The sequence below is a fragment of the Agelaius phoeniceus genome, chromosome W, assembly GCF_051311805.1.
Source record: "Agelaius phoeniceus isolate bAgePho1 chromosome W, bAgePho1.hap1, whole genome shotgun sequence".
In the NCBI taxonomy this organism is placed as follows: domain Eukaryota; kingdom Metazoa; phylum Chordata; class Aves; order Passeriformes; family Icteridae; genus Agelaius; species Agelaius phoeniceus.
This window is the reverse complement of record NC_135301.1, coordinates 1,698,217-1,703,710: the sequence shown is the minus strand read 5'-3', so window position 1 is coordinate 1,703,710 and position 5,494 is coordinate 1,698,217. Positions and strand designations below refer to the sequence as shown.

Here is a 5,494-nt window from a genome sequence, read left to right as displayed (position 1 = left end):
TAAGAACACCTGAAAGGCCGTTCTGTTCGTTGTGTTTAACAAGGCTTTCTGAGGGTGTTTTATTTTGGTTTGGGGTCTGAGGGAGGCACCCCACGGAAGGGTTGGTTCACCCTCACCTCCGTCAGGACGGACCCGGCTCCCCCCGCAGGGCTCTGAGGAGGCTTTGGGGGCCAAACTCAAAAACAAACCAAAACAAAAATCCAAACACACAGAAAAAAAAAAACGCACAAAAAGATAGCAAAAAAAATTAACTTGCCATGCGCAGACACCCGGAAGTCTCCGCCGGTCCGTGTCCATCTGTTCGCCGACCCGGAGGCGAGGCTGAGGGCGGAAACGCTGCCCCCTCACGGCTTCCCGCCCGTTTTCAGGCCTCTGAGGGCGGGAAGAGCCCTCCCCTCACGGGTGCCCGCCCTCAGAAATCCTCAGCAGGGTGGGGAGCTGTGCGGCGCAGCTGTTCCTCGTTCTTTTGAGGACTTCTGCGGGGGTGGGCGGCAGCTGTGAGCGGGCGGCGTTCCGTCCCTTTTAGAGGCTTTTTAGCTCCTTTGCTCAGTGCTGCTCGACTGTGAGGGTGTGGCTGGGGCCCCGTTCCTCACGCCTGCCGGAAGGTGCTGGCGGGCTCCGGCAGCTTGGTGGGTCTTTGTTCGCTGGGAACGCGTGCGGCTGGCAGGTGCTTCTTCCGTCCTGTTTCTCAGGAAAGTTATGTTTCGTGTTTTAAGAGGAGAACGTCTCTGAGGGGGTGTTTACGGCCCGCCCGTGCTGCTTCCCCTTGCGGCTCCTTTGCTTTTGGCTGTGGCGCGGGGTGAGGTGTGAGGTAATACTTTCCTTTCTGCTTGTGGTTTTATATATATGCCTATTATTTTTCAAGTACTTGTATATATATCTGTATATGCTGTACATGTGTACATACATTTATGCTTGTCAGTCTCCGAGGCTGGCAAAAATACTCTGCTGAGCACTTTCAGGGAGGTGAGGGTTAACCCTGCTTGTGAACCTGATGTGTGAGGGATAATTGTTTCACTTATCTCATATACTTAATAACAAGCAGGAAAAATGTGTTTGTGCTGTGTAAGATGATCTAGATACATTTTTATGGTTTGAGTAATCTGCTGATCTAATTACAAGGTAGTTAAATCATATTAGAGAACTGCACATTAAAAATCTCCTCCAGTAATGTAGCCCTTTGCCCATGAGGGTGAATGTATCTTCATTAAAAAATATTATGTTTCTTTTACATTCTACAGTGTAAACCAAGAAGCGTTATTTTGGTTATTTTGGCCACTCTGCAAAAGTAAACATAACTAAAATAATGTGTTTTACCGTGTTCAGTCTGGATTTAATATCTCCCTTGCTCCTTAAGTAAAAGTGAGGTAAAATGGCAAGAGCTTCTGTCTCTAGGACAGATCTATTATTAACTCTGCTCCTGATGTCCTTGATAGTGTTGCGAGCCTGAAGTTGTCATTACTGGGTAGCAAGGGTATAAATGCTCTATGATATGCAGATACTCATTTCTTCCATCCACCAGCTCAAATCAAGGTTAACAACAGAGCCTCTTAGAGAATATGTTGCAGTGTATTATTTTGGGGCAGAAAGGGCTCTGAATGGGTAACAGCTTTAGACTTTGCTCCTTCTGAAAAATACAGCATTAGCTGCTGTATTGTTTATTTGGTGGTGGACTAAATACTCTTTAAGGGCTCCTTCCAAACCAAACTACTCCATGATTTCCATCAGTGCTATGCTTGCAGTGGTGTAATCTTAACAGTGTATTTCTTTTTTTTTAGGGCTGAACCAGTGCTCACCAGGATAAAAGAAAACAGGAAAAGAGTAATTTCTCCATCATTCGATAACATTAAGTATGATAATTTTGAAATAGAGGAGTATCCCCTCTCAGCACAAGGCTTTGACTGGGAGCTGTGGTGCAGGTATCTGAACCCTCCTAAGTCCTGGTGGAAACTGGAGAACACAACTGCTCCAATAAGGTAATAAATAACTAAATTACAGTGTCTAAAAGCTCTCCTGGGTGTGACAGGGGGCAAGTGGGCTCAGCTGTGTGATAGGTTTTACTGACTGTAAACTTCAAATACTTAAATGTCCTTGATGCCTACACAGTCATCAAGAAAACTCCTGTTTTCAGTAGATGTTTTTAAAGGAAACTTTTGTTTTCAGTAGATCTTTTTAAACAGGTTTCCTGCCCAAGTGGAATGGTAGGCAGGGCTGCTCTGCAGCACTCTGTTCTCCAAATGTCTTGCCTGCTGATTTAGTGCTTACGGGCCAGAAATGGAATTTTCTTTGCAGTTACATTGCATAAGCAGAGCTGACCTGACAGCTGTGTTCTTTATAGTGTTGTCACATAGGTGCACAGCTGTGCTGTGTCCCAGGAGTTAATGTCTGGTCAGTGACACTGTGAGCAAAGGCTGCATTGGGTCCTTGCTTTGGGACAGTCTGGGTCTGCACTTTGTTCCCATGTCCAGAGTGTTGTCAGACTGGTACAGAACAATCCCTTTGTCTCAGGGAGGGGAGTAGTACCCTCTGAACCCACTGAGCAGCTCTGCTGAGAGTACAGGCCTTGCTTGTAGACACACATTCATTCCAAGGAGGGCACTGGTACCTGTGCTCCAGCTCCCTGCAGAAAGGAAGTGTGAATGCTGTTCTTACCTCCTGAAAGCAGAACCTCAAACAGCACTGGCAGCTGTTTTTCATCCAGCAGCTATCTTGGCAGGCAGGCACTTTTCTCAGGTTCTGTCAGTTTAACACCCTCTGAACTGCACTGACCTATGAACAGAACCTAGAATTGGAAAGCAGGAGATAAAAATTAACAGGTTTGCCAAAGACAAACGTGAAAAGGGGTTAATTTCCACATCATTAGAAATAGTTATTGCTGTTAATGAACTCTGTTGACACTATAAAAATGTTCCTGTGAAGACAGGTTGAGAGAGTTTGGGTTGTCCAGCCTGGAGAAGAAAAGGCTCCAGGGAGGTTTACAGCACCTTCCAGTACCTAAATGGTGATTCCAAGAAAACTGGTAAGGGACAGAAGTAGGTAGTGATAGGGCAAGAGGGAACAGCTCTAAACTGACAGAAGGCAGGGTTATGTTAGATATTGAGATGAAATTCTCTCTGTGAGTGTGGTGAGGCACTGGAACAGGTTGCCAGGGAGGTTATGGATGTCCATTCATGGAGGTGTTCAAAGCCAGGCTGAATGGGGCTCTGAGCAACCTCATCTGTTTGAAGATGTACCTGCTCATGGCTGGGGTTTGGAATGAGATGATCTTTCAAGTCCTTTCCAGCCCAAGCCATTCTATGATCTTGTGATTAATTATACAGAGTAACCATTATGATTTTTAAAATTAAAAGTAGTGAAACACAAAGTAATGACTTTTCCATTTTACCCCCAAACTCTGTTCCACATGAGGACTGGGCAGTGCATGTACTTTATGAATTTCAGGTTTGTCCCCTAGCTCTTTCCCTGGCACATTTTTTAATTCAGTGCAATATGCTGCATGTGTGTGTTGGATAATTAAAACAAGCACACCAACAAACAAAGCCATGTGTCTTGATGGATGGTTTCTATCTGCCTCCATTATTCTTTTAGAATTATAGCAAAGGGAAGCAGGTGCACTGAGAAACACTTAAAAACAACAACAAAGGCAAAAGTACCTATCATAAATGAAGCATAAGTTTTGTATTGATGTTAACTGCTATTTTCTTCATTAATAAATACATCAAAGATGGTCTTTCATTGTTATAAAACGGGTACTATAGCACTTGGAGGCATATATAGATTTCTGTAGAACTGTAGAATTTGTGATTAAGACAGCCTATGATCTGTTTGAAAGCAGATGTGTCCACTAGCTGTAGCTTGAGTGTTCTCCATAAAAGCAGGGTGATTTCTTCTGTACTGCTAATTAATATCTTGTCATTACCAGAGTGCCAGCATAATAATCTGAAAAGACATCTTTATTTCTTGCAATTGTGGATTATAAGGTAGGAGAAAAATGAAAAGGCTAAATGACTCTGTATCCTTCTCTACTCATAAGGTGAAATTGTACCCTCTGTGGCTGAACTCTTACCTGACTAAAATTTGCTCTGTGTAGCAAAAATTGGTTGGTTCCCACCATGACATAAGTAGAGTTTACTGATCCAGTAAAGCTATGTGATTTGTTTAGGTTTGGCTCAGGGTAATGGACTAATGTTATGCTGGTAAAGGCAGGCTTTGCTTGATTCTGTATTAAAAAAATGTATCTGGATGGTCCTATTCAAGAAATAATCTCTTTCTTTAGGTAAGCTTACAGACACAAGTTTTTAGCTCTAGCTGAACCTGGCTTCTGGCTAAACACACAGAACTGCACATCATTTGCAATTGTCACAGGCAAGAGCCTTGAGGACTTAGTAAGGACAGAGGCTACACTGGCTGGTGCCCCAGAAACAAAACTGGGGCACCTGGATCTCACACTACTAGCACTGAAATCCTTACTGCTCTGGTGAATATTTATGTCCAATAATTTGACTCTAATTTCCTTCAATGGTGCTCATTTCACTTTAGAATTAGGAATGTCAGAAGGCAAGGCTCAATAAAGCTCTTTGAGAAATACTTTCTTAAGAATCTGTTTTGCTGCATCATTTTACCTAACAATGATAAATACAGTCTGTGCCTGAAAAATAAAATTCTTCATAATTTATCTGCTAATTTTGGTTGCTGATGATTTATTCTTCCAGAAGTCCTGCACTGCTTGGATGCTTCATAGTGGACAGAGAATACTTCCAAGAGATTGGATTGCTGGATGAAGGCATGGAAGTATATGGAGGAGAGAATGTGGAGCTTGGAATCAGGGTAAGGAAGGAAAACAATTAGCCCATACTGGTGGCTTACATTTAAAATATAGCTTACTTCTTATTGCAGAGGGGGAAAGCAGTCCAAACCATGGATGATGGCATGGAAAGGAGATCCACAGCTCTGCAGACATGTACATTTATTTGAGGAGAGAGGAGGGAAAAAAGAGCAATAGCTCTCTTTACAGAACTTAATCTGGGACAAGGGTAGATGTGTAGAATTTGGGATTGTTCTTTCAACAGAGTTTTGCAGAGTTGATAGCTAAATTTCCCTGCTTACCTGTGGTCCCAGACTCAGTAAGAACAGTTTCTCACAGGTGTGATGAGAAAAACCTTTCTAGATTACTTGGTTTATTTAAATTAGGAAAATCACTGTGGAGCAAAGTAGAATATAGGGGCATTTATGCTGCCTTCCAGACAGAAGGGAATTAAGGTATTCATAATGTGAATATATTGTGAGTGCATATATTTTCTTTTTCCATTGTACACTCTTCACCTGTTTACTATAATGCAGTATTGTGTGTGATTTGTGTACTTCTTTCTGTATCTCTTCACAGTTTAACACCTTTCTGTTCTCTTTGAGAATCTCTCAGGTTTTTGATAAGAGTGGAATTCCTAGGTAGATAATGGTAGTGAAAAATGGGGTGGTATGTTATAAAAATCAATTC

General features: G+C 42.6%; 1 long non-coding RNA gene across 1 annotated transcript; it reads left to right on the top strand.

The window, feature by feature from the left end:
* The first annotated feature begins 296 nt into the window (after window positions 1-296).
* On the top strand, window positions 297-4,809 carry LOC143696634 (uncharacterized). The gene is made up of 3 exons (XR_013186024.1): window positions 297-811; window positions 1,779-1,976; window positions 4,713-4,809. It is a non-coding gene; the product is annotated as an uncharacterized LOC143696634 (long non-coding RNA).
* The last annotated feature ends 685 nt before the right edge of the window (window positions 4,810-5,494 follow it).